Source organism: Myiozetetes cayanensis, unplaced genomic scaffold (genome assembly GCF_022539395.1).
Source record: "Myiozetetes cayanensis isolate MyiCay16 unplaced genomic scaffold, myiCay2020 scf16, whole genome shotgun sequence".
NCBI lineage: Eukaryota > Metazoa > Chordata > Aves > Passeriformes > Tyrannidae > Myiozetetes > Myiozetetes cayanensis.
Window position 1 is genome coordinate 14,909,469 of NW_026087270.1, and position 26,530 is coordinate 14,935,998.

The 26,530-nt window shown below is 40.8% G+C and overlaps 1 long non-coding RNA gene across 1 annotated transcript in view; it reads left to right on the forward strand.

Annotated features, from left to right (window-relative positions):
• LOC126637926 (uncharacterized) overlaps nt 1-12,280 on the forward strand; it is an 85,561-nt gene extending 73,281 nt beyond the window's left edge. Inside the window, exon 9 of the long non-coding RNA XR_007628466.1 lies at nt 12,169-12,280. This is a non-coding gene — a long non-coding RNA (uncharacterized LOC126637926). The remainder of the gene's footprint in view (nt 1-12,168) is intronic.
• Nucleotides 12,281-26,530: the final 14,250 nt, after the last annotated feature.

Consider the following 26,530-nt stretch of genomic DNA (forward strand, 5'->3'; position numbering starts at 1 on the left):
TTTTTTTTTTTTTTTTCCCTTACCTGTCTCCTCCTCTTCCTCCTTCCTTTCTGGATGTCTTCTGACTCCCTCTGTAGTTATGATGTCATTTATATGCATTCAGGGTCAGACATTGCTTCTGCTCAAACTCAGGTCCCCTGCATTTCACTTGTGTCACCAGTGCTGTGCACAGTTGGCCCAGGAACATGATCTTCTACAGCATCACAGCACTGCTGACACATGTGCCTGAGAGTTCTGCCGTGATTAAAGTTGATTTAAAAGTTCAGGAGGGAAGGAGGTGAAGCACCATTCCCCCAGCTGTGTCTGGAGCAGGTAGTTCATTCTTGAGAGAGCCTTGTGGCCGCAGGAGAGCGGTGTCTCCTGCGGGCGTTGGGTGTTGGTGTAATCAGCAGGGCGAAAATTGTATATTAGGTGGTGGAATTTGATCTGCAACATGTAGGGGCAGATTGTAAATGTGGCACACCAAGGAGCACGCCTGTCAGATTTGCATGTCAGTATTCCATTGCTTGGGAAATGTGTAGGACATGGATTGAAACACAGCCTTGGGGAAACAGCAGTTTTGTCCAAAGAAAGGAAGAGATATTAATTTCATATAATTGCACAGATCTTTAGGAGGTGGAGCTCTGGAACAGGAGCCAGTGTTTTCTTTGTCAGGTCCTGTCAGTGATGGCAAACCAGTCACAGTGCACAAACTTGAATTTCAGCTGGTAGATCCAGTCTCCATTGCTCCTGTGCTGTTCCTTCAGTCTTCTAAATCTAACATGGCATGCTAGGTTTCTGGTTTTTAAAGACAAGCATAAAAGTTGGGATACAAGTAAAAGGTAAAATTCAAGTATGAAACCCCAGTTTATAATAATAACTAATATGTGTATGCTCTCCAAATTAAACATCTGTGTGTCCTCTGGGACACCAGTAAAGTAGGTAAACAGCAGAGGTATATGCCTGCTACTTTTCCATTAGAAAAAAATGGGTGGAAATTCAACCCTGTTACTTAATAGGGTGGATGATGAAGCAGGATGTCTTTATTAGTCTGCTACTAATGGGAGCAGTGATGGGAACGGGGCAGGAGAATGCATTTCTTTGGCTAAGTGAAGGATGTAACCTCAACTTTCATATATGGATTATTATAGTGAAGCTGTTAGCCATTTGTCATTAACCAAATAGCTATTTAGCTGATCAGGGAAAAATAATTAAATCATCATGGTGTGAAAACATCTGAAAAAAATTATGCCTAAAACCTAAAATGTTTTTCTCTAGACAGCAGATGCTAGGCAGGTACTCTTTGGGAAAAGTAAATTTTTTTCCTACCTGGCTTTCATGAGAAAGTTGTTGCTACCAGTTCTTGCCACTCAGCTCTTTCATGGTTAGGACACTTTCCTCCAGACTGAGCAGAGCATCCTTGGAGTGAAGTCTGTGGCCACGTGCCTGGCATCTCCCTTCAGCCCTCCCTGCAATACTGATGACTGTTTGCAGAGGTTTGGATCACAGTTACCCTCCCCGGGCCCAGGATCTAGGCTAGTCAGTGTTAAACCACATTATTTCACCCCAGGGTGGTACCTGGCAGCCCTAAGTGGCTGTGCAGAACGCTCCTGAATTCCCTGCCTAATTCCTCTCATTCCCACAAGCAGCACATGTGAGGAACAGGCTGTGTGAGCAGGACGAGGCACCAGGAAATGGCTTTAAAAGAGGAGAGGCTGTTGCCTCGCAGGGTGTTACCTGTTGCTGCTTAGTAAGTGTTTGTTTCTTTTCAACACTAATCTCTCACAAAATATTTAACTTGAAAACCTTTGAGGCTTACAGAGCAGGGAGAAGCGGGCAGAGCCAGCTCAGGGCAGGCTTTGCAGCTGCCCTTTCCTGGGGAGGGGGTGCAAGGGAAAAGCCTGCTTTTGGGAAGACGTGCAATAGCACATTACTTCATTTCTCTCTGGAACAAATCCTCCTGAATTCAGAGTTTATTCCAGCTCCATGTGCAAGGGTCTAAAGAGAAGGAGGAAGTCCTATAAGTTGCTCTTTAACTTTCTTTGCAGTGGTTTTCTTTGCTTACCTGGGCTTATGTGACCTTGCTTTGGGTTTGCAGCTGGGCAGGTACATCTTGTCAAACCCGAAGTGGAAGCAGGAACAGAGGATCTGCCCAGCTCCCAGGCTGACCCTGACCATGCCTCATGTCCTCTGCTGTGGCTTCTGCACAGTCCAGCCTCTTCCACCATCAGCTTCATCTTCTCTCCTGTTGCCCTCCTACGTCTCCTCATGTAACGACTTCAAAACCCTCTTCTTGCCTGATTCCTGCCTCTGGCTACCTTTTCACCGCCTCCTCCACATCCTTACATATCATTCAGCTGTATTTTAGTCCCATGGTCTGGAAAAATGGACAGATGGGGGCACAGAAGAGCCCGTGACGTGGCTCTGCTCTAATCTTAGGTTTTCCCTGTCTTTGCTCCCTTTGTTTGTGGTTACCCCTTACTGTGCTCCTGCGATTTCTGACACAGATGATAAATTAGGACAGTGGGGACTGTAAAAGATAAGGTAATAACAGAAATGAAATACCAGGCCAGGATTTTAGCTGGAGTAAATCAGCTGCTGATCTAAACCAGCTGGGGATTTGGCCCACTCTAAAATGAAACTGTAGGATACGAAGAATCCATATAATTATTCCCCAAAGAACACTTTTGTCATGATGCCAGACTGATGTTTCTATTCTTGTTTCTAAAATGATGTATTTTAGAAAGTGATTGTCTCACTATTGCCCACCTGTGGTCGCAATATTGGTTCTTTCAAAAGTGAACATGCCAAGTCCTTCAGGCGCTCAGTGGTGCCTCTTAAAATGGCTCCCTTCAGCACCTGGAGTTTCTTTTAAAAACTACTAATCCAAAAAGAAACAAGGCCCACGTTAGTTGCCCTGCCTGGGTCTCAGCAGCAGGAGAACGCTGCACCTCAGAGTCTCACTGTCAAATTCTGCCTTGAATCCCAGATTGTGCTTTTGGGTTATTTACCTTCCTGTAAAGTCACTTCAGTATCGGTTTTGAGGTGTTACACCCAGCCCTCTGCTAGCAAGGGACCATTGCAGAGATCAAGGGATGTTTTACAGTGTGGGGTCGAGGCTGTGTGAAAGTGCCATGTGTTACGTGCTGGGCTCCGGGCTGAGGTTCTGTGGTGGGAAGATGTATGGATTTCGTTGATGTGATGTGGCTTTGTACACCCAACACGTGACATTCAAGGTGGGACTCCTCCGTTTCTTCTGAAATTTGGTGGAAGGTGGGAAATCACCCAATTCTCTCACTCAGTTCTTGCTCAGCTCCATATTATTTCTGTGTTTGCAACCTGGCATGACCAGGTGAGGAATGAACCTGGAAGCTTGTCTTCAGAGTGCTGTGAGAGCAGAGCTTTCTAGATGGCAGCCTGAAGTTTCCTAGTGCTCCTGATCTCTATCAAAGTGTAAACCAAGGAGATGATCTTTACCAATCATTAACAACAAGGCTGGCACAAAGTCTAGTAATCATACTAAAAAAAAAAATTAACAACACTCAATATGGGCTTGGTTCAGCCTCACCAGCCCTGACATGTCCTTTCTTGCACACAGCAACAAAAATAGACCCAAGTACTGAAGGAGAAAAAAAAAAAAGAAATAAAAGAAAACCCAATTTGTTCCCTATTAAGCTGCTGAAAAGCTTAAACCCATTTCTATTCCAGTTAGTAGCTAAGTGAAAATGTAACTGCTTTATATATTTCACTAGAATTAAACTTAAACCTACAGAATTAGGTTTATTAATTTCTGTCAGTGCTCAATGGGGAAATAAGAGTGCCCATTCATTAAGGATACACAATTACTGCAGACAAAATGAAGCACAGTGCTATTAACCATAATAAAAATGTTGAACACTGTGGAAATTTTCATTAAATAGAATCTATTCCTTATATGACTCTACTTAATCCTTTCTGTCTTTTTTCCCCCCTTTGTGTTCTCCAACTCATTTTATTTTATTACTTAGCTTTTATGTATGTTTCTTAATGTAATTATGATTAAATATTTTTAGTAGTAAACAATATTATTTCATTAAAAAAAAAAAATCTGTCCCCACACTTACTTCAGCGAAAAGTAGTCTTTGGAAAACAATACAAGCATTAAGTAGAGTTTCATTATTATTTTTGCTCATGAGGATAGAAAAAAACCCCTACAGCAAATAAGAAAGAAAACTCTATCAGCCCAGCTGCTAAAAGGGTAGTGAATGTGTGGAGCAAATCCATGGGTGGAGCACACTGGTGAAGCAGGATAAATCCACTGAAAATCAAGATGGTGATTATTACTGTAAACAAACTGAATAAATGCTGAATGTGTTTGGGCTTTGTGAAAACATTTGATCCAAAATAATTATTTATGGAGAAAATATTCTCGGATTTTCATTAGCTTCAAATAACCCTTTGAGGAACCACTGATCCCCCATCTAAACTCTGAATTCTTTATAGGAAACCATATGTCATCTGAGGGACACAGCTTTAATTGCTTGGGAAAGATCATCAGTTAGTAACTATGATATGGATTAGCTGATGACTTCAGCTCATGAAACTCTATTGAAGCCAATGGGATTATGATCATTTCCAATAAATAAAGACTTATCTCCAGATGAGTTAAAAACGAATGTGACAGTGCCTGGTTGAGCAGTGACCTGTATTTCTTGCATAGAAGCAAATGAATAATAAATAACTATGCCCTGTTGATCAAAGATATTTATTTAACCTGAGGGCTACATTATTAAAGACCTCCTTTGAAATTCCTTAAGAATGTCAGAGAGGATTTTGATCACGTTCTTGTACTCCAGGGTCTTGGGCATTTCTCAGACTGTCAGTGCTGGACCCACAACTCCAGGATGTCAATAAGAACTGTCTGTAGGTTTGGGGAGTATGACTTGGTCTCGTGGGACCTGAGGGAGAAGAGATGGGGTGATCCTCAGTGTTCACATTAGGCAAAGGAGATGCTGGATTTGAGGATTCAGATTGAATATTTGGGTTGGATGACAGGGCTCATTACAAGAACTCACTGAACCCAAACTCAGCATTGTCATTATTTTGGCTTAGCACTGTTCTTTAGAGCCATGCTCCAGACATTGAGGGGCTGCTCCCTAGACCATTTGGACCTGCCTTTTTTTTTTTTGGATCATTTAAATGATAAGTCCTCTTATAGCAAATTAAGGGAATAGACAGGAAACTAGGTGACTATACTGTATTTGAGCTGTGTGGGACAAGTCACCTCACTCCAGGCAGAGGAATGGACCTTCTGGGGTGAGACTTGTGCTCTTCTGCTGGTGCTCACAGGTCTTGGTGAGGGACTGCAGCTGGCTCACTGTAGTTTATTGTTTGTGCTGTTCAGTGGATGCAATCAAATGTGAGCATGACACATTTTTGACCAACCAGCTGCTTTGTCGGGACAAATGGCTCTTGTGCTCACAAGTAAGGTGGTCTGAATGTGGCCATTTGCACTTATGAAGGGTTGTATCAAAAGCCTTTTCAGAATTGGTCAGATAGGTTATTTATAGATCTTTCTCTTGGATGACCTGATTGATGATGTGCAGATGGTCAAGGGGGCATTAGCTTGTTCTGAAGCCTTATTGTGTCCAGAGCTGTTTGAAGTCTCGTTGCTTATTTCTCTCTATTAATAGCACCTTTCAGTTTGGGCCTTGGTTGCAGGCTTGGATGTTCTGACAGCTTCTGTTTCTTTATCCCATCTCCTCAGTGAGCTGAATGGGACACTTGTTAGACTTTCTGGCATTTAAATACTGGAAAAGCAGGAACCCTGAGATAGAAAAGATGGGAAACCACCGTGTCTGTCCACCTTCATATCCAACAATAACAGAGCACAAAACTCTATTTCCATGATTTGGTTCTGTGTTGCTGCTGTAGGACTCATTTCCACGTTGGGTTGTCCTCTGCAGTTGCAGCTCTGAATCAGAGAGAAATGGTCATGACCTTACTAGTTCTTGGACTTAATAATGGAAGAAGTGAGTTGTGGAAACATGTAGATGGATTACAGCCAAAGTAGACTGTTTTCTGAATAGACCTCAACTACTTAGCATTCAGTAAACAGCTTTAATATGGGACAGTAAAAACTGCCTATGCACCTATTACCTTGATATGGTTAACGAGTCAGAGTATAACCACAGAAATATGAGTGCATTTCAATAAACACACAAAACGTCTTCGTTTTCAAAGTACAGTAGTTCCCCTAGGTATTCTAAAACCTATTCTTCTGTAGACAAATATTCATTTTCTTTCAGCATTAATTGTAGCATTGTTGCTGATAATGTTTCCTGCATTATACTCAGCTGCCTCATACTGTGGATAAGAGAAATCAGATTGAGAGCAAGAACAGAAAATACTAAGATTGCAGCTGCATCTCCTGGGGAAATTATTGCCATTTCAAATGTCATTCAGCCTGATTCATTATTAAGGGGGAGTACAAGACACCTCCTGCTTGAAAACTGGTCTGCACAGAAAAGACAAGCTGGTTTTATTGTTGTCCTGATGATGTAACCTTATCAAAATACATGCAGGTTCTATTTTGTCTCCACTATGAGCATAACCTTTGGTATCCTGGGTAGTGGCTAAATTAATCCTCTCCCTCAGAACAATGCAATTTCAAACACAACAAAACCCTCCTGTTGTTAAAGAACATTTATCTGCTTTACTTTCATTTGCATTTTCCATAAATTGAGTAGCAGGAAGTGTGAAACACCTGAAGTTCAAAGTCTCTGGAATGCACAGATGTTGATTTTCATTATAGACTCCAAAGATTGGCTCCTAAGCAACACTGCAGAGATTTTTGTGTAACTTAACCACTTTCCATTGGTGTGCTGGGACTCTGAGAACTCTCTGAAGAGCAATACAGCAGATTCCTGGAGGACTGGGAATGACTAGTGTGCCAGAGTGAGAATTGAAGTTATTGTCGAGTAACCTTTTGGTTATCTGGTGGGATATTTCCTTACTATGATTGGGGTTTTTTTTAAAGAAAAAGTTGAAAATTACCATAATGCTTTTGTTCTTTTATTACACCTCTGCCCAAAGATGTGCAAGTGTGTTGGCAAATCACGCTGTTGGTTGACCTTCTCTTACTTTGGTATCTGCAGTGCAGGCAGTGTATGTACTCTGTGCTCCCACACCTTGCTTGTGCCACCTGCTTATATTTTCTGACAAAAACTAAATGATGAAGAATGCAACTGCCTTCACACATGTTTGCTACAGTGAGTGCTGGAGCTGGATCTCTGGGGAGGCATCTCTGGATTTACAAGGCTGCAGCTTTTCTTTTTTACTCTATGAGGGAAGATGCATGTTTGACCTGTAACTTCATGTCCAAATAATAACACACGATGCTTCCTTGCAAGTACCATCCAACACAGTTGTGGCACAAAATTTGCTTCCCTTCAGCAAAGGGAAGTCTGTGGTTCAAAATTCCAGCCCTCCCTTTGCCATCTACATGAACACAACCAGTGAACTCCATCCTGGCTAAGTGCATATTAGGGGTATGTTATTGTTTATTGTCCACTGAGTGGGAAGATTGTCTTGTCATCCTGCAGTGTTGCCTCTTCTCTTTTCTCCCGTGGAAGGAGACATTTAAATTGGAACTTTTGGATTGCAATTACAGAGGAAATAAAACAAGTCACCAGTGACAAATATTTGTGCACCTCCATCTAAAGCTTAAGCTCTTTCTGATTGCCCAGCACCTTATTATTAGATCTAATGTCAATACTGTGTTTGAATTGACCAATAAATTTGTAGAAGAGGGGGAAGAAGACAGAACTAAAATCCCACTGTGTTACCATCAGTATATATTTCCCAATATTCCATTCTTCTCTTTATTGGAGACTTCCAAAGGCCAATTTCAAGCAAGGTGGATACAAAGTTGCTTTGTCAGTAATGTCAGTGTAAAATTGCCTGCTTCACACCTCTTATCAAACTCATGTCTTCACCTGGAAAAATCCCTGCAAGTGGTTCTGAAGGATTAACAGAGGTGTGAAATCTCACCTTGTGTAAGAAATACGTTTTGCTCACTTTGTCACTTCTGTGTGATTTCATGATCGTGAGTATTGACTTTTCCTGTCAGGCATCTGCTGACAGATGTCTGTATCAATCATCAGAGCAGCCTTGAGGATATGACCCGTTGCACTAAGAGGAGATAGAACCTTGTATTGAATTATAGCCAAGAAGCACTCAACACGATTGTGGCCAGGTCAGCTTTGCACTTCACTGATCCTCAGCAGGTCGTTCAGGCTGGTTTAAGTCTACCCAGACAGCCAGCAGTCCCTGGGAACCATCATAGCACACAAGAATTAGTTTATTCTTTAACTCACAAAGCAAGGACAGTGTTTCCTTTATTTAGTGTAGCCACAGCAGAACTCCATTTAAATTCACAAGCATTGGTAGATAAACTTCTTTAGTTTGAAAAGGTGATTAAAATGGTAAGTGCAAGCAAGTTTGGGTACTTGTCCTTTTCTTTCAAAACCTTGTCGTGATGATCTTGGTTACCTTGCAATGCTGTGCTGTTAAATCATCCAACAGGGAGTGATGCAACACCAGACATGTGCAGAACCTGCTTGAGTGGCACACAAAATTGCTGTGCTAGTTCGTGGGGATGAGTCAGAGGAGGAAGTCACTGGAAGAGTATTGCACCAAGCATAAAGAATCTGAGGTAAAAAATGTGAAGAAGAGTTTTAGGGGTGAGGATGGATCTTTATATACAGATAAAATAGTGCTGAAATGCTGATGAAGTGAACATCATTTCAGAGCACATGAAACCTACAATTTACATCAACTAAATGTGAAGAGGGAAAAGAACAAACACAAACCATTATGGAAACAAGTTCAGCCATATTTGTAAAGAAGCAAATCTCGTGATGGCGCGTGCACATATTTTAGTGCGTGCTCTGCAGTATGAGAACATTTACTTCTACTTGAAATTCTGTAATTTGTGTATTTGTTCCAAATAATAATCAAAAAAGAGCTAGCTTACGAAGTATTTGGCCATGTAGTTTTTCTGTCTTGATGATGATCTGGAATTGGAGGAGCTTCCTGCAGTGAAGGTGTAAGTGTAGAGGGTATCTAAGGCCAACTATTGCTGCAGCCAAATCTCTCAGTTTGGGTCTTTTTGGTAAATGGTGTTCTGAAAGGACTCAGTTGTGCTGAGGAAATTGTTTCAACCCAGTGAAGCGATGCTGTGCATGCAGCTGGCTGCCAGGGATCCAGTTCAAGCACCTGTTGATATTCCTGTTGTTTCTTGTCTCAGACACATATCAGTTGGTTTTGCACTAATCTCTAGAGGCTGTGCTGACCTGTTTGAGCAGAAGTATCATTTGTTCCTCTTCCATCACTTTCTGCAGGGCAAAATCACTTTCTCTTTGATTTTTGTTCATTATTGTTAATGAAACATTTGCAAATCGTTCTTTTTCTGATTAAAGGAAACTGAAGACCAGTATCTTCCAAATGATATCCAGTTGGAAGTAATCAGTTATGTCTTTGGAGTGTTGGAGATAAATATTGAAATGATCAGGATTATAAAAACCTCCTGAGAAGTTTTTTTGTAAAACAGGTCTATTTTATCAATGCAACAACAAGATATCAGATTCTGCAGGACAGGATATTTAAATAGCCCTGCAAAATGTTAATTTTTTTTTAATGTGACTGTGATAAAACTGAGGCTGGGTTTAATTTCTGTCTCAGAAGGAGGAGATCACAAAGTAAAGAGATTGCTGCATTTCTGGAAAAGTGAGCAGCAATAATTTTCAGAGCCTACTACCAGGTGTTGTGAGAACTATGTGGGTCTGAAATATATGTGAATACTGAGTTTATATGTACTCAGTTTTCTTTGAAAAGTTGAAGACAGAAGACAAACTAATTTTTTTTTTTTTTACAAGCACCTCAGACAGCTGGATGTGCTTTATTTCTACAAAGGCATTACCAGCAACCAGAACATTTGCAAGAATAGTGATTTTAACAGAAAGGGTCTTGATCTGATTTTTTTCACATCAGGCAAAATTAGGCAAATAACAAACAATTAACAAAATGTTTTCAGAAAACTGAAATAAAAGTAATAAAACTTCCCCCCTTGAGGTTGTTTTTTCAGTCAAGTAGAAGAATGCAATGAATTTTTTTGTTTGCTGGCTGAAAAATCTGAACTGGACACAAGAAGCTGGGGTAATACACCTGAAAACAATCTACTTTTGGGAACTAGGATGTTTGTAGTATATCAAATAGAATAACCCTCTTGGATTTTTACTTTTTTTTATCTGTGGTCACATTGTTAAAAAGCTTTTAAATTTATGTTGTTGTTTTGGCAAAACGATATGAAATTGATGGAAAATTGTGGCTGACAATGCAAGTTGGAATGAATAACTACACATATATGTTGATTTTAGCCGTTGATTTTGAATAGCAATAAATCTAGAATTCTACCAGCTCAACTTATGGGAGGCTTTCAGCACAGTCGACCACAAAATGCAGTTGAACCACTCACATAGCATAATTAGAGCAGATGCTGGTATAACATCCAACTGCTGTTCACGCTTTATTATGTTAAATCCTGCCTTTCCTGTTTATTTGGGTGGGTGTTTTTTTTTTTTTTCCTTCCTTCCCTAACACTTACCAAGGCAGCTTTTATAAATGCCCCACTAAAAGCCCGGAAGGACCTTGCACTTTTATTTCAGGAGCAGCCCAGAGCAGTTCTGTGTGTGAGATCTGCTCTGTGCAGTGTACTTTGAAAAGAAAAGCAACATTTTTTGTAGTGATGAGGGACATATAACTGGGCAGCATCAGGAACACCTACAGGCATCATGATTGAATTCAGATTGCACTGAGAAATTCAGGTTTTATTCCCAGCTTCTTACCTGTGAATGGGCCTGCCATATTGCTGCTTCTCTGCTATTCCCCATCCCAAACTTATCTTTTTGGACTGCACATAAGCTGGGAAAGGGGGGAAAACTTCTTCACTATCTTGCAAAGCAGAATGGGGTTCTAGTCTTGGCTAAGACATCAAGTCAGTATTTTAATATAAATAAAAAATAAACAGAATGAATTTAAGTCGGAGAGGATCATAAATTTGTCTCACTGTATACAAAGTAGGGTGTTTTTTGCCTTTTTTTTTTTCCTTCCTCTGCATTTGTTGCAAATGGTTTGAAATGAAGCTCTTTGACTGACAGAAGATCATTCAGCATTAGCTGTTTTAAAACTTTCACTGAAATGGAGTGAAATAAGTTTGTTATTTATGAAGTTCATCTCACAAGTTCCCAATTTAGGGAAAACTGGGGTTTTTTTGCTTCACATTTGAAACCTGCAAATAGCTGAGTTAATTTAACTAAAATGAGCATTCTCAAGATGACCCGTAAAGGGGAAAAAAAATCCATCCCAACTGTACTTTAATCTAGAAACCATCAAAGCCTTCTTGACACATGTATTATTGTAGGGCTCAGAAAAAATAAACAGTTTATGTAGAAGATTAAGAGACAGTTTGGATTTTGCTTTTGACATATCTTGTCTCCAAATCTTAGCTGAGGATTTATTAGAACACTATCATGTCAAAGCTACCTCATTTATATGATAACACATCTGTAATGTTTTACAAGTGCAGCAGTCCTCGTTCAGAATGTTGCTTTTTAAGTCCTAAATTACAGTACCTGGAGAGGTATGCATAATTATAGTGCATGTTAGCAAATGATAGGATGCATTTTCCCCTAGGCTCTCTGCATTAATCATCAGCAGAGTGGGTGCAATAAAATCATAATTGCTTCTTCAAAAGTTATAATCTAACTTATACAACTTTAAGTTAGTTGTATGGCAATATGATATCGACTGTCACGGAGCAAGCCCGTTTCCTTCATTTCCTTAAAATTAAGGTAGTGCTGCTCGGTGGTGAACTGTAATTAGCATCATTTTCATTTACAGATTTGGGTTTTAGATCCTGAGTGAGTGCATGATGGTGTAAGCTCCAAGCTTGATGAAACGATGCTGATTTACATGCGCCGAGGGCCTCTGGGCTGATCTCTGCTTATTTGTTAGGCTGCTTGCAGTCAGTTGGGTGGATGATTAACCTCTTCTATCTCCTTAACCAGCAATTGTATCTGAAAAAAAAAAAAAAGACCGTGCTAAGGAAAGGAGTTATTTTACATAAGAATCATGTTTTGTATTCTTTAGCTTAAGTATTTGTTTGATAGAGGAAGTTTTGGCTGCGGAGGGGTGACCCAGAGCAGTTTGACACAGCGAGGACTGCGGGAGGTCTGGCACCCGTCCCTGCTCCCCACCTGCCCGCTCAGGTAGCTTCTCTGGCGTCAGCACTGAGGATGGTTTGACCTCACAGTGATTCAATTCAGAGATTTAAGACTGGCAAGAAACTGAATCCCGCCCCTCTCCTCGGTGGAATAGTTTCCTGCTGGATTTGCTTCCTGAATTCACTCATTTTCTTGTCAGATGAACGGCAGTGACCCTGTGTGAGGCTGTATAATAGGTAAGTGTAGGATGGAATCAGTTAAAGATACTTACATTAGCTGTCATAAAGCCAAGCCTACAATCAAAGATCAAAGCAAACCTTTAATTATTTAGGAAACATCACTGATGTAATCAATGTGCCTTACAAAAACAATTGTTTAACTCTAATTCATTGCCTCTTAAGCTGATACATATGCACACACACATGCATGTCATGCATATGTACACACACACACACGTGTGTGTACACATATATATTTATATACACACACACATAAAATCAAGTTGTTGTTCTCTGAAGTTTGGCCAACTTTTCGGTGTGGTTGCAGCAGCCCTGTATAAAGGCATGTCCACAGGGCCTATCTGAGACCCAAGGGACTCAGAATGGTAATGGATGTGATAACAAAGCAAGTTTTTTCACTTTTGCACAATCATATTCCTTAAGATCAGGCCTTAGTAAATTAAGATCTAAACCTACGTGTTGGAAGCTGGATCTTGCAAGCGAGGTGTTCTGGCCCCAGTCCAGTAAAGCACTTAAATGTATATTTTAACATTAGGTGCATGTCTTGTTATGGTGTGACTTCAAAGGGACTTCTTTTGCTTAGAATTAAGCACATGCTTAAACAGTAGGTTATATATTTGAATGAGCCATATACAAATGGCTGAGCTACTGCTGGAAAGCTCAGCACCTTGTTGTTTTACTGAGTAAATATAATCACAAAGAAAAGAAAAAACAAAACAGAAGACTCCACCTTTTCTAAATAGTGCTTCCATTGTTGGTTTGTCCCTAATTTGCACAGAAACACAGAAGCTCACACTTCTTTGCAGAGCTTTAAACACATGGAGGAATGTGCTCACCGTGATGGGAGCTGTAGGATCGAGGTCAGTGGAGGGACTCTCTGCTCATCGCTGTTCCAACACCAGCAGTCTCCTGTGGAATGCTTCACTTCCAACCAGTTCCTTGCTGGGAACAGAAAAAATTGAGGCTGTGGCCATTCTTCCCAATATCCAGAGAGCAGCTGGTAAGTACAGGTGTAGCCCCAAGTCGTAAGTCACATGCAAGTCATGCTCAGCCACTGCTTACATCCAGTTTTGCCCTTCTGTGATTCTGTTTTTATTAGCATGGCAATTACATACTTTAATACTTGATTTGCATGAGATTAGGCTGCACAGTTGTGAAATGCATACTGGTGCTAAACAACATCATACCTTAAAAGGGCTTAGGAGCATCCAAAAATAAAGTATTTCACACCAAATGAAGTATTTGCTGAAATGCAGAAAATTGGAAGAGTTCCTCTGCACAGTTCACTGTCTTGCTCAGTTTTTGAAGGAAACTGTCCTTAAAGATACTTTCCACCTTTTGTGCCAGAAATGCAAAATGCAATAAATAGAAAGGATAGAAATATCCTATCAAAAGGCATCTTCACCTAATTTTCTAAGGCTTTTAAGTCTCCTGCAGATCTGAATTTTGCTTGTCTCTCTGACTTACTGGTGTTAATAACCCAGTGCTGTAAAGCAACAAAATTTCTGAGAGTTAAAAATAGTCTTTCATTAGCTAAAATGTACCATGCAGTTGTGCATTTAAATGCCATGTGCAGTTTGGGGGAAACTAATCTTAAAAAAAAAAAGAAAAAAAAGGTTACTTCATTTTTGTAGACTCAAAAATTGGTGTTAAATTATTTTAAAATGCACCCTGAGTCACAGTAAGCTGCTGTGTATCAGGTCACACTGCCTCCTCCAAAATCATGCTTATCTTTAATTTTTCCTTTCATAAACACTTGGCAAATATAGCATCAATTTAAGCTGTAATGACCACATTTAATTTTCATTTTAAATTTATTCTGTTACTATATATTGGTATCCTAGTTGATGCCAAGTCAGCCAGCCACAGGTCTGTTTTTCATTTATGCATTGAACTTCTTTAGGTTAGACATGCTCAAGAGTCCTGGTTTAATGCATAACCCTAATTATAACTTAGAATTAAGCTACTGCTGACTGCAGCATTTTAGGCAGGGGAATCAAAGAATGTATCTAATGAAAAAAACACAACTCCACCCCTCACTAGTGCCTTATCTTTATACATTTTTTTATGTTCCTTTTTTTTTTTTTTTTTTTTTTAGATTGAGTGCATAATACAGCTATAAACCAGCAGTTTAGATAATATAGTCAGCTTGTCAGTTTATATATGTCTACTCTGAGCTTAAGGGTTTTCTCTTTACTTTGAATTGGGTCTCACTTCTTGTTAAAATGCTACAAGCTTTTAAGAGGTTGTAGTATCACAGACCAGTGATAGCTCAACATTCTAATATATCATTATGTTGGACCTATATCTGTGCACTCTAAAATTGCATTACTGTTTAAGCTGGTTGAAATATTTTTTGCAAAATGTTTGGGTTTGGATGAGAAATGCCTTTTCAACCCTGTAGAGCTTTGACGAGGAAATTCTTAGAATGTTCTGATTAAAATGGCTTTGGGGTTTTTTTATGGAAAAACTTTAAAAATATAATTCAGAGCACTGTTCAATTGCAATAAAAATATTGGAGTTTCCCCACATTTTTACAGAAAGCAAAATATTTTTTAAGGGCAAGCTTTTGTGGCCATTTTAAACTTATCTGAATTTCATATACTGGATTGAATCACTGGGAACTCAATAAACAGGAAAGGTAGGGTGGTCTCATCTGGGTCTTTACTCCCGGAACAAATCCGTTCTTATTAATAGAAACAGGTTTTTAGAGGGGGAGATGATTAATGATGAGCCACGTTGCTTGGGTCAGAAGGAAAGGAGGCCTGGGGAGATGCCACAGCCATGAAAAATAAGCTCACAAAGAAGACTGACGAGCCGGGAGGAGCATCACGCTCCTGGGGGACTCCTGGGCAGTGCTACTGAAACTTGAGTGAAGAGCTGAGACCAGAGCAGCACCACACAGGGACACCCTGTGTTCATTGCATGAAGCCAAGACTTTCAGTGTGAGATGGAGAGCAAATGAAAATCATGGCAAGGTCCCTTTGTGCACCAGCCTTCCTGCTCTGCCTTTTCTTACAGTGCCTGTGTGCTGCCATGGGGCCAGGGAATCGCTCTGCTGCTCTCCAGGAGCACTTGCAGATACTGCACCTAATTCTGCTCATTTTCCCTGGCTTTGCCTGAGGGTAACACCTCCATTTCCTTAGAATTAGTCCAGATGTAAGCTGGGCTTTGTGGTTGCAGATGACGATCGTTTGCCTCTGAAACACGAGGCTGTGTGTTTTCGTTCCTATCCTGGTCCTTACGCCTGACTTCTCTCTGTGGGAGGCTCGTCAGTAAGAGTTATATGCTGCGTGATAAAATACTAATGTTTTTCTTCTTTTGGGAACGGAGAAGTGAAAAAAACTCTGGGTTTGTGCTAACATTCCACTTGTTCTGCGTGGGCATTCAGCTGTACTGCCAGGAACTGGGAGCATTTACCGTCCTGGTGCAAATGAAAGCAGACAGAAGCAATGGAGAAACGGGCTGTGCGAGCCTGGGGGCTTGTCCGTGCACAATGGTAGCATCAGTTCAGCTGCAAAATCCATTTAGCTGAACCAGTGTATGCCTCTGATTGGACACACTTAAATTGGTTTATAACCAGCTTACATCAAATTAGTTTAAATCAGGAGGTTGCCATAATAGCTGCATCAACCCGTAATTGTCTGATTTTTGTGTAAGATGGTCGCAAACCAGTAGCCTTTCCTCTACGCAGGCTTTTGCACTGCTTTAGATATTTAAAAAAACTGTTAAACCAGCAAAACTTTTGTTTGTAGGCAAGCCCTAGAGCTCCAAGTTTGTGTGAGCTGGGACTGGGAGTGTGTGGGGCTCTGTGCTGGCCGTGTGCTGCAGCACATGCGCTCGAACTCACGGAAAAGGAGATGACAGACGCTTTAGAGCAAGAATGGGACACAAGACACTAATTTTCCAAAACAGTTTATGACGGAAAAGTATGAGGTAAAGAAGTTCAGAACTCCTTGGTGTGACCCAGGGGTTTTTATGAGCTGTGTTCACAAGCATGGGGAGGTCAAAGGGAAACTGTCTGAGGGATCCCTGAGCTGCGTGGCTCACGTTTCATCCTGTGAGCTGGAGCAGCCTTGAGCCTTCTCTAGGTTTAGTCAAAGGATAACAACACCCAGCAGGCAGCGAGGCCAGTGAGACATGTTCCATCTCCTGAGCTGCTTAGGATGGAGCTGGAACAGGAAATGTTGCTTTTACTATATGTTAATGGCAGTTCAGATGTGTTTTGGAAAGACAAGACCCTCTGGACAGCAAAGGCAGGCAGCTTGAAAGCATGACATTGTGGAAACACAGGCAACAGGAGAGTGGCACCACGGGCAGGGTTATCGCAACATTTCTGCAACTAAAAATGGCCTAAATTGTTTTCTAAAATGAGCTTTTGCAGAGGAGAGAGAAAGCCTCTGATTTCAAGGGTTCCTAAAATACTTTTGGAATGAAACTCTGAATGTTCTGTGGGTGTTGATCGCTGGAGTGCTCAGTAGTACTCAAGCTCTGAGTTCACACCATTAAAGCTTTGTCGACAGTACTGAAAGCGTCCTCTAACACACTGAAGCAAGCTCAAGAGGCTGTATTTATGTTCTCAGGCTGACTTTAGGGCTGTTGCTGGCAAGCTGTCAATAAAATAACTTATTAGGCAGGGAGACAGCTTGGAATGGAGAGTTGTTTAAGCAGCTCCCTTATGAATGGGACATAAAGGTGAACAGAGTGAACTTTCTGCACGTTTAGAAAACAGCAACACAACAGGGCAGTCTTATCAAGGTAACTCTGCCCTGGATGCCCAGCAGTAAATGTGCCAGATAACTTTTTCCTGAGAAATACTCCTCCAGTTCTGTAAGTATATCTGATAGAAGATGTTTTATCCCTTAAGAAATAGAAAGGAAAATTGGTTTGATGTTCTTCCCTCTCCCTTTTTTTTTTGAATGTGTGGAAGAGCAAGGCAGAGCTGTTTTCTCAGCAACAGAAAATGTAATGATGCATTCCCCTGAGTGAGGCTTCTAGATGTTTTCATACTTCATAAAAGTGGATTGAGATGCCTTGGTGAGTGGTATTGTACCCACCACATAATCCTGTAGGACTTGAGAGCAGTGCATTTTGGAATAATACTTCTGGTAAAGGCTGATTTGCAGAGGAATAGAAATAGATTTGAGAAATAGTACAAATCTGATGTCCAGAGGAAGAGGAGCAGCCTACTTTTGTAAGACATATACCTCTTGCAGTTTGCAAACCGTTTTTGAAGACTGAAGTGATCCAAGTGGAAACCATGGGAAAGAGAAAATGAATAGAAAACAAATGGAGCCCTAAAGGGACTCGTTGAAAGTTAAATCACAGCTTATGGGAAGTGTTCCTTTGCTCCAGGTGGTTGGTTATGTGTTGGGTGGGCTAAGAGGAACTTGTGATAAAACAAAGAAGAGAACCTGGCTCGCTGTGGCTCAAACCCAAGCTGTACCTACATCACCTAATCATAAATGGTACCCCATTTACAAGACATGGGTAGCTTTCCAAAAGCCCACTCAGTGTAAATTTTTGTATAGCCACAGCTCTGAGGAGGACAGCAGATCTCATTATAGCAGCACAGTTTCTGGATTATGGTTGTGGTGATTTGTTTTCAAATCACCAGGTTTTGCAAACGCTGGTGGGGAGTCAACCCTCCTTGGTCCATCCTAGGAATGTTTTGGCCCTTTTTGTTTGCAGGGGAAAGGCAGTTTGCCAATGTGCAGTTCTAAAGTCACAGTTTCACTTGCATTCTGGGCAATACCTCCCACATTTTGGGCTCTGCAGCACTCAGTGTAAATGGTTCCTTAGAGCTCCTTTGGCAGCCAAAAAAAGCGATACTGTATTTAATTTCTGGCACTGCCACTTGCTGAACTGCAGACACAGCTGTAGCAGACCTCCAGCTCTGGATACCTCCGGCTAAAGCAGAGAAGATCCCTGTGTTTCCTGACTGGACTCCATGTAATCCATGCCACTCAAGATCTGGTCTGGGGCAGCCAAGCAGAAATGTAACTCCCTTCTGCCAAAGGCTTTGCAGCAATGATTTTGATGTTGTTCTGCAACAAGGAGGGGACAGAGGTGAAATCTTGGATAAATTAACCTTAGTAAGGCTAATTGATGCCTTCTTCCAGTAGGGTCTACCAGGAAGGTCTGCTGTGTGCAAGATGAAGCTTAACTTTTTTGCACCACAACTTTTGAAGGGAAAAAACATCCCTGCCCCCAGCAACACATTTCTGCTTCCCCTTGGGTCAGACAGCAGTGTTCATGTGGCTGGGTAATGTGATGTATCAGGAGACTGATGTGGTTGAGACCTAATTGTGGAATTTTTAATTATTTTTTTTTTTAAACTGTGAACAAAGGTAGTGGTGTGAACATGTTGGAGGCCTGGGAACCGCTTATTTCATCAGCAGCAACCCTTATTCACCTTGACTTGGATCATATCCCTACCACAACATTAATAACCTCACAAACTCAGATAAAGAGAAGGATAAAGTAATACGAAAAATACAGGGCATGTTTGCTATCCAGCTGCAACTTTTGCTTTCCTGGTGGTGCCACTGTGGTAGTAGATCTGATTTGTGTCCAAAATGAGCATTTGAGAGTTCATCTTTTAGACAAAAAGGGCCACTGCTTTCAATAGCATTTGCTACCCCTAGAAGCCATCCAGGATAATTTATGCTGGTTCTCAGTGTCATGCTGACACTGAGAAAAGTTCATTAGGAACCTTTAAACTATAGCACAGTGCATGCAAGGAAATGGCTGCTGGTATAAAAAGTACTGCACTGTTGGCAGTGGAAAAAATTGGGTCCAAGTCAGTTAAGCTCCATCATCCTGCTGAGATAAAGGAAAAAGGTGGAGCTTCTTTCCAAGCTGGGCTCCATGTCATACAACAACCAGATGCCTCTATTTTCTCACAGCAAACTCTTTCGCAGGGTAAATTACCCTTCAAGATCAAGGCAAGCTCTCTCAGGAGGGTGTTGGTGGGGTTACAAATGCACAGTCACCAGTCCACGGTGATTTGGGTCAGCCATTGGAGCTGAGGTGTGCTGGAAACACATCAGTGACCTACATGGGGTCACCCATCTGACCTCTTGGAGGAACAATCAGGCTGAAAGATTCCAACCAGCCAGGTTTGCTCTTACAGGAGATGATTTTTTTCCTCCGGACCCAACCAAAGTGTTTTAAAGTTCCTCTTTACTGTGTCAAGAAGTGACACTGACACTAAATTGCACTGCAGAGCGCCCTCAACCTCATGAATCATCTGCTGTAACGCTTCAGGAATGGACAAGCAGGAGAGGTACTGGGAGAAACGGGCATTTCTCGTGTTGTTCCCATACTTCCCGGCGTACTCTGCCATGTGAATCTGCCCTCCTGAAATCCATAAAACCCGCAAGCAGGCTCTCAAACGTTTAATTTGAAAGATCTCTGTTTAAATCGTTTTTGACTTGTGCCAGGGCAAGCCTGTCCTCCAGTTAATTATGTTCTAAGCACACAAAGAGAGCTAGTGAAAACAGTCACTTCATAACCATTTTCTTTCTGTAAACTCATAGTACTTAGATCTGCATCATTTAATCATAATAGAGCCATATGCATGCAGCTTAACTTTTCTGGAAACCAAAATTAGCTAGAAGACATTTTGGCCTATTTCTGAAGTGCTTGTGTATGGGGAAAAGAGCTTTGAGCTCTCCAAATGGCTATGAGCTCCCAGACCTGCAGGACTGGAGAAAAGTTCATGTCAGGAATTCTCTCACCTCTGCACTGGTCGCACAGCAACAAATATATCCTCCTGTAATTTTAGAGTAAAGTTTACTGGTGGGGTTATTAACTAGCACAAAGAAACTAAAACAGGGACTAAGCTGGTGAATGTAGGGCAAAGATTAATCTCGTTATGGGGTAGTTTTTCCGGATATGAATACCTGGTCCACAGAAAGCTATTTTAGTTGTTGTAACACGACACTAAAAATGGAGCAGAGGAATATTTCTTTATTAGATATTTACATATTTTGTAGATGTTTGAAAAAAAAAGTGTAATAGCCTCCATGAAATTCAAGCCTATTTGTGTAACTAGGCATTAATTTATTTTGCATGTCGGTTTAGATATGTGTCTGAGTACCTCGAAAGCTCTGAAGAAGGCCCATGCTCGGGTCATTGTCTTAAAAATGATTGTGAGCAGCCAGGGCAGTGATTACATCCAGAGGAGATCACTGCAGCACACGCACCACAAGCTCTTAGGGCTCGGTGCTGAGCTTGCAGTTGTGTTTTGCCAGCAGGACTTTGCAGCAGTCACAGCGGCTTTGTTCCAGTGGGAATAGTGTCTGGGTCAATCCGGCATCTCCTGGTGCTCACCCAGCTGTGCCTCTCTGCCAAAAGCCCAACTGATGTAGAGAGAGGATGGTGAAACCATAGGGCATTCTAAAAAAGTTCCCCAAAAGCTTTGGATAAGCTTAAGGAAACCGTGCAATGATATCTTTATATATATCTTGCTCCCACCTCACTTCCCTGTATTAAAGCCGTCAAAACTTGCTGGGAAAACTTTTAAGAGAATTTACCAGTATGCCTTTAGTTTCAAAATAGTAGTTACTAACAGAGCAGATGCTCTGAGTGTTACATGGATGAAACTATTAATTAAAGGTCTCTTACAGAACTCTGTGGCTGCAGAATTGCAACACAAATTTGCAGAGGAAATAAACATTAAAGGCTGCAGCCCATCTTGCAGCCAGCTGTTGGCCACCAGCTGAATTGTCCCTCGTAGGGATAACATGGAACATACCTTGGTAAGATTAAAAGGCATATTTTTGAGATCCCCTCATTTGGGTGGGATTCTACAAATTTTTACAGTAACTCTCTGCCCAGATCTCAGTTCAAGAGACTTAATAAATTTTCCTCTGGCCACTGGGGTTCTTTGTCATCCAAACAGCCTCCAACCAGCTATGCTGAGCTGGTCCTGCCACCAGCAGGGATTCCTGTGTGGTGCTGGTCATACACATCTGAGGCTCCTTTAAATGCAGAAGGGAGAATATTGAATGAAGAACAGGAAGATGATGAAGGAGAGGAAGACAGCAAGAGAGGAAAAGAGAGTAAAGCTGGGGAAATGAGGCAGATTGCAAATGCATTTTATCCTTTCTCAGGAAGTTCATCCTCGGAGCAGCCCCCGAAGGTAGTGCTGGTAACTGATGCTACCTGGTCTAGGTCTAACTTGCTGTCATGCTGACATGTATCAGGAAATTAAACCCCCTCTCTCTTGCCAGTGCTCCTGAATATTGATTCCTAATTCCACAACCTGGCCATTATTTGAAACTAAAGCTTGCCGCAAAGGGGAGCGTTAAAACACAGGTCAAGGACAAGCCTGCCCTCCACGCCTGCAGCAACTTCCCAAGCGCTTTGTGAAAGCCGTTGTGCCATGAATGGATGGGGGGAAAAAATAGAGCATACTCAGCATGAATAAAACATGACAGTGATGTGCTAGCAAGCCCTGATCTGTTTTGACTGTGATAACAGTGTAAACCTCAATGGGTGAGGACAAGATCACAGTGCACTGAAACCATGAAGTCAGCTTAACGTGACCGCCGTCCACTCGAACTTCTCCGTCACTGCTGCCGCTTCCCCGCGATGTGCTGTGACTGTGATGTGCATCCAGTGAGAGCAAAGTGACACATGAGCCTGGCGTGACAGCAATGCCAGAAAAGATTTGGTACTTGCTGTTTGTGGCCGGTTAGCCACGTGAATGCAACATGTATGGGGCAGTTTGTGAAGAGCTGGTACTAATCATTTGTGTGAATGGTTTCGACTGAAGAGCATTTGGGTTCGAATAAATGATCCGGATTCCTCCTGTAGCAAGCCTTGATAAACATTTGGTTACCACAGCTGTTGGCTGGAAGATTCACCTTATTTAAAGTGCTTTCTGAGATCTGATGCTGTCCTTTTTTTTGTCTTCACTTAATACTGTCCCACAGTGGTGGATTATTAGCTGAGAGACGTATGGCGATCGATATAATATAAAGATCAACATGTCCTTGAGTTTAGTGCACATAATTTTATAGGGAAGTGTTTTTTTTTTTTTTCTCCCCTCTCCATTTGGCTTGATTATTCAAGAGTTCTTTAACCACTACAACAGAATCCTTTTCAGAAGAAGAGCGTTTTTCTTTCACCCTAGTTGCTATGAGAACATGAATCATCTCTTTAGCACAATAGCAACAACTGTAGTGCTTAAGTGCATCCACTGATTTTTTACTGTTTGTTCTTTGCTCTCAACAAGATAAGCTGTTGTTATTTCTTTCTTCTTGAACAAGCATAACATGATTGCTGAAGTAGTCAGAATAATTGGACCAAATAGTGAGGCGGTTAATGTAAACAGAAAGAATTTATCTCTTTCAAGTACAGTAAATTGTCCTCCAAAAATATGGAAATCTTGTCTATTTCTTGTTGTGCCCTAGAGCAAATTTTGTTGAGTTTGTTGTCACATCATTATTTTCGGACTCTGTGAAATTGCTAATGAGGAACAGGCTGCTTTCAGTGGGATATCTGTGTGTGTTTAAGGCTGTGATGAGACGTATGTAGTTGGGGGGTAAATCACCAGCACAGGAAAGGTTAATGTTCTCCTTGAACTCCACATCTACCACAGGTGTCAGTTATCACCAAAACTGTTGCCAGGGAGTGGGATGTGGGAGGATGGTGCTGGCTTCAGCTGCAGTGAGGGTATATACCACATAATCTGAGGTGCAGGCTCTTTTGGTAGCTGTGATGGGAATGAGTTCTGTGACAGAGGATGATACCAAGAATTATTTTACCTGATCATTAAGACCCTGAGCTGTTGCTGTAGATGACCTGCTCTTGGGATTTGTAAGCATGTTTTTAAATTTCTTAAATAATCAGTAAATGAATTATTCTTGTTGAGAGAGGAATGATTTTTCTATGTATTTTGTATTTTAATTTTCAGGCTCCTCCTGGTTTCTCTCTGCCCACTGTTAAAGGCAGTATCTTCACAACATTTAAGTTTGCCTGTATAAAATGGCTTCTCTGGAGGAGGATCCTTGAAAAGCAAAGGCTGGTGAATATATTTTGGCAGTCTCTTGGTGTTTGCTGACCATTGCCTTCCTAAAGCCTTCCTTCAAACCTCCTAATCTTAAACTCCAAAGATGTTTGTGGAGATCACTGTTGTTTGTATATGAGAAAGATGGGTTCCTGTGTCAAGTGGAAGTGAAATGTGTTCTAGATGGGATGAGACAAGAGGATGTGAGGAGCTTGTGGAAGGAGTTAAACGATTGGAGGCTAGTGGCTCTTGTTGGGACTTGTGTGTCTGATTTGAGAAAGGAGCTGCTATTCCATCCTCATTTGGCACCTTTGATTCATATAATCTATGGCCCCTTTTAAAGAAGGGAATAAATGCTATGCAAATATGTCTAGACAGGTGAGATATGGCTAATGATCTGTTGAGACAATCTTCCCAACAACCCTCTTAGATTTTAATTATTTATAGATCTATAATACACACTGTGCACTTCTGTAGCACAGGTGAATTAGAGTGGAAAAAAATGAAAGCTTATATACAACCAGTGTTTTCAATAGTATCAAATTATTATGCCAATAAAACATGTAAAATCTCTCCAAGATCAAACAGGCATTTGATGTGCTGATTCTGTTTTGGAACAGAAAAAAAAAATCCCTGAGTGATTGTTATCTGGTACTTGTAGCTTTGAATAGATAAAAGCAGTGGCCTAGACCTTGACTTGAGTAAATTAATACAACTCCATTGACTTCAGGGAAACAATGTGGATTTATACCAAGTGATGGATCTGTTCTTACTGCTTGATAAAAATCTAGAGGTTAGGCTTCTTCATCAATTTTCATCTAAGAACTAAGGAAGGAAAAGATAATGGGGCTGCAAGTAGGGATATGATTCAGTATTCTGATCTTAAACTTCTAACCTCAGGGAAAAGAGGTCTGAATTCTTGGCATGGATCTTCCTTAAGTTTGATGAACTGCTTTACCATTGTATTTAATTGTTTGCAGTTAGTATTATGCTGAACTAAACTAAGATTATATGCAATTAAGCAAAAGAAGAGTGTTGTTTCAAGTGCCTCATTAATTTGTATTAGGCTGTTAATGTAGGAAAATCCACCAACATGATTTAAACATAAAAATAGTGGGGTAATCTACCAGACCTTGCTAAGCTTCTAATCACTTTTTGGATACTTTCTGAAAATAACCAGGACCCGATTAAACTATTTCTATGTGTCATGTTTTCTTATGAGGGAAAAAAATAAGTCTTGAGATTCCTATTGCCTCCACAGCAAGAGGGCAGAAGAAGGTCTAATGCAGAAGCAAGCAGTGATGTTAAGAGAAACAAAACTAAAATATATATATATTAATAAATAATCCAGTGGTAGTAAAACCAGTTTCTTGGAGTGAATCAGATTGTGATGGCTTATTGGTAATTTGTGAAAGTTGACCTCAAAGAAGTGTAGAATCATAATTAAATTTATAGATAATCTAGTGAAATTTAACACTGATTATGAACCACAATTTTCTGTCAAGGATATATGTGTTTTGTTCTTGAATTTGCTGAAAACTAGGTTTTGGCAACTAAGTATATTGCTTTGAGTGTAGACCTTATGTCTCACCAAAATGAGTAGTAAAACTCTGGATACTTTCCAAGGAAGGGGAATCTTGATTGTCCTCTTTACAGGCAAATATCTTGGGACAGTCACATTTTATGTGGTTATATGGAAATCTATGTTGGTAACTTGTAGGCAAAGATTGTTTCACAAAGCTGTGATAATCTTTCATGTGGCAAAGGAAGATCTCTGAGTGACTGCTACAAAACATATTTTCAAAAAATTCTAAAGTCTTGCAACCACTTTGTTTTATAAAAACATAGTGTCTCCCATAATTTAAGGTCTGTTTTCAAAAAAAAATCTGTTTAGCCATTAAGAATGTTGTTTGAGGCCTAAACCTTATTTGAGAGAATATTAACTGCCATTGTTGACCAGATTTTTTTAAGAACTATATTTTAAGTTATGGACATATTATGACTTTTCTAATGAGTAGTTTATATGTCTGGGTCATTAGTAAAACATATTTTTAATACTTGCTTTAAATTCAATCTGGATATGTTGTTGTTTAATCTACTTTTCAGTTCATAATTTCTCCTTCTATTTGAATGTGGTTACCCATCATAGTTTTCCTGAGGTCTGATGCAGAGACCCTCAGTGCAGGGACTGGCTTTGTGGGACTTGGACTGAGACATGGTTGGTTTTGGGTCCTTGGTGGCCCTTGTGCAAATGGATGGGAATTTCCCAATGACACAAGAACAGGCTCCTGAGGCTGCTGGAGCTTTTAGGACACAGCTTTGAGTTCCAAGATATGTGGTTTGAAGCTGCTTTTTCCCTGCGGGTTTTTTTTAAAAATACTTTGCATGAAAGCAGGAGGTGGAAAGTGGTGTCTTTGTGCTTCCTGGCTCTGCAGTGCTTTTGCCAGGGGTGCAACATTTGATTCCCAGAGCACAGCACTCTGACCATGTGAGACTGCAGGAGCATCCTCTCCAGTCCTTCAGGTGCCTACTCACACTGAGTTCATTGCACGTGGCTCTCATGTGGTGTCACTGAGCAAAAGAGATATAAAACATCTTAAAGGCTCCAACTGTTACAAAAATAAACCTTGCTGATTCTGACTCAAGTGAAACATATGAATTAACATAAACTCACTATCAGCAGGATCTTAATTTGATTTTTTTTTTTTTTTTTCCCCTTCAAATTTTTTAAAGATGTGTTCATATTTTAAAATCTCTGCATAACAGAGATCTGGTTTTCCCACCCCTTGTACACAGCATCATCAAGACATAACGTGTTTCTGGCCATCTGAGTATAATAATGAGGCAGCTGTACGGCTCACTTTGGTTGTTTATACCTATTTGGGCTCAGACCTGTTGCAGTGTCCTCTGGATGAACCTTTCTCATCTCAGACCCTGCAATTTGATGTCTGCTCCAAGCATTGGTTAAAGACCAAGTTTCAGCATTTCATTTGCTCTGTGTGAAATTTAGTGGGTTTAAATCATCACCT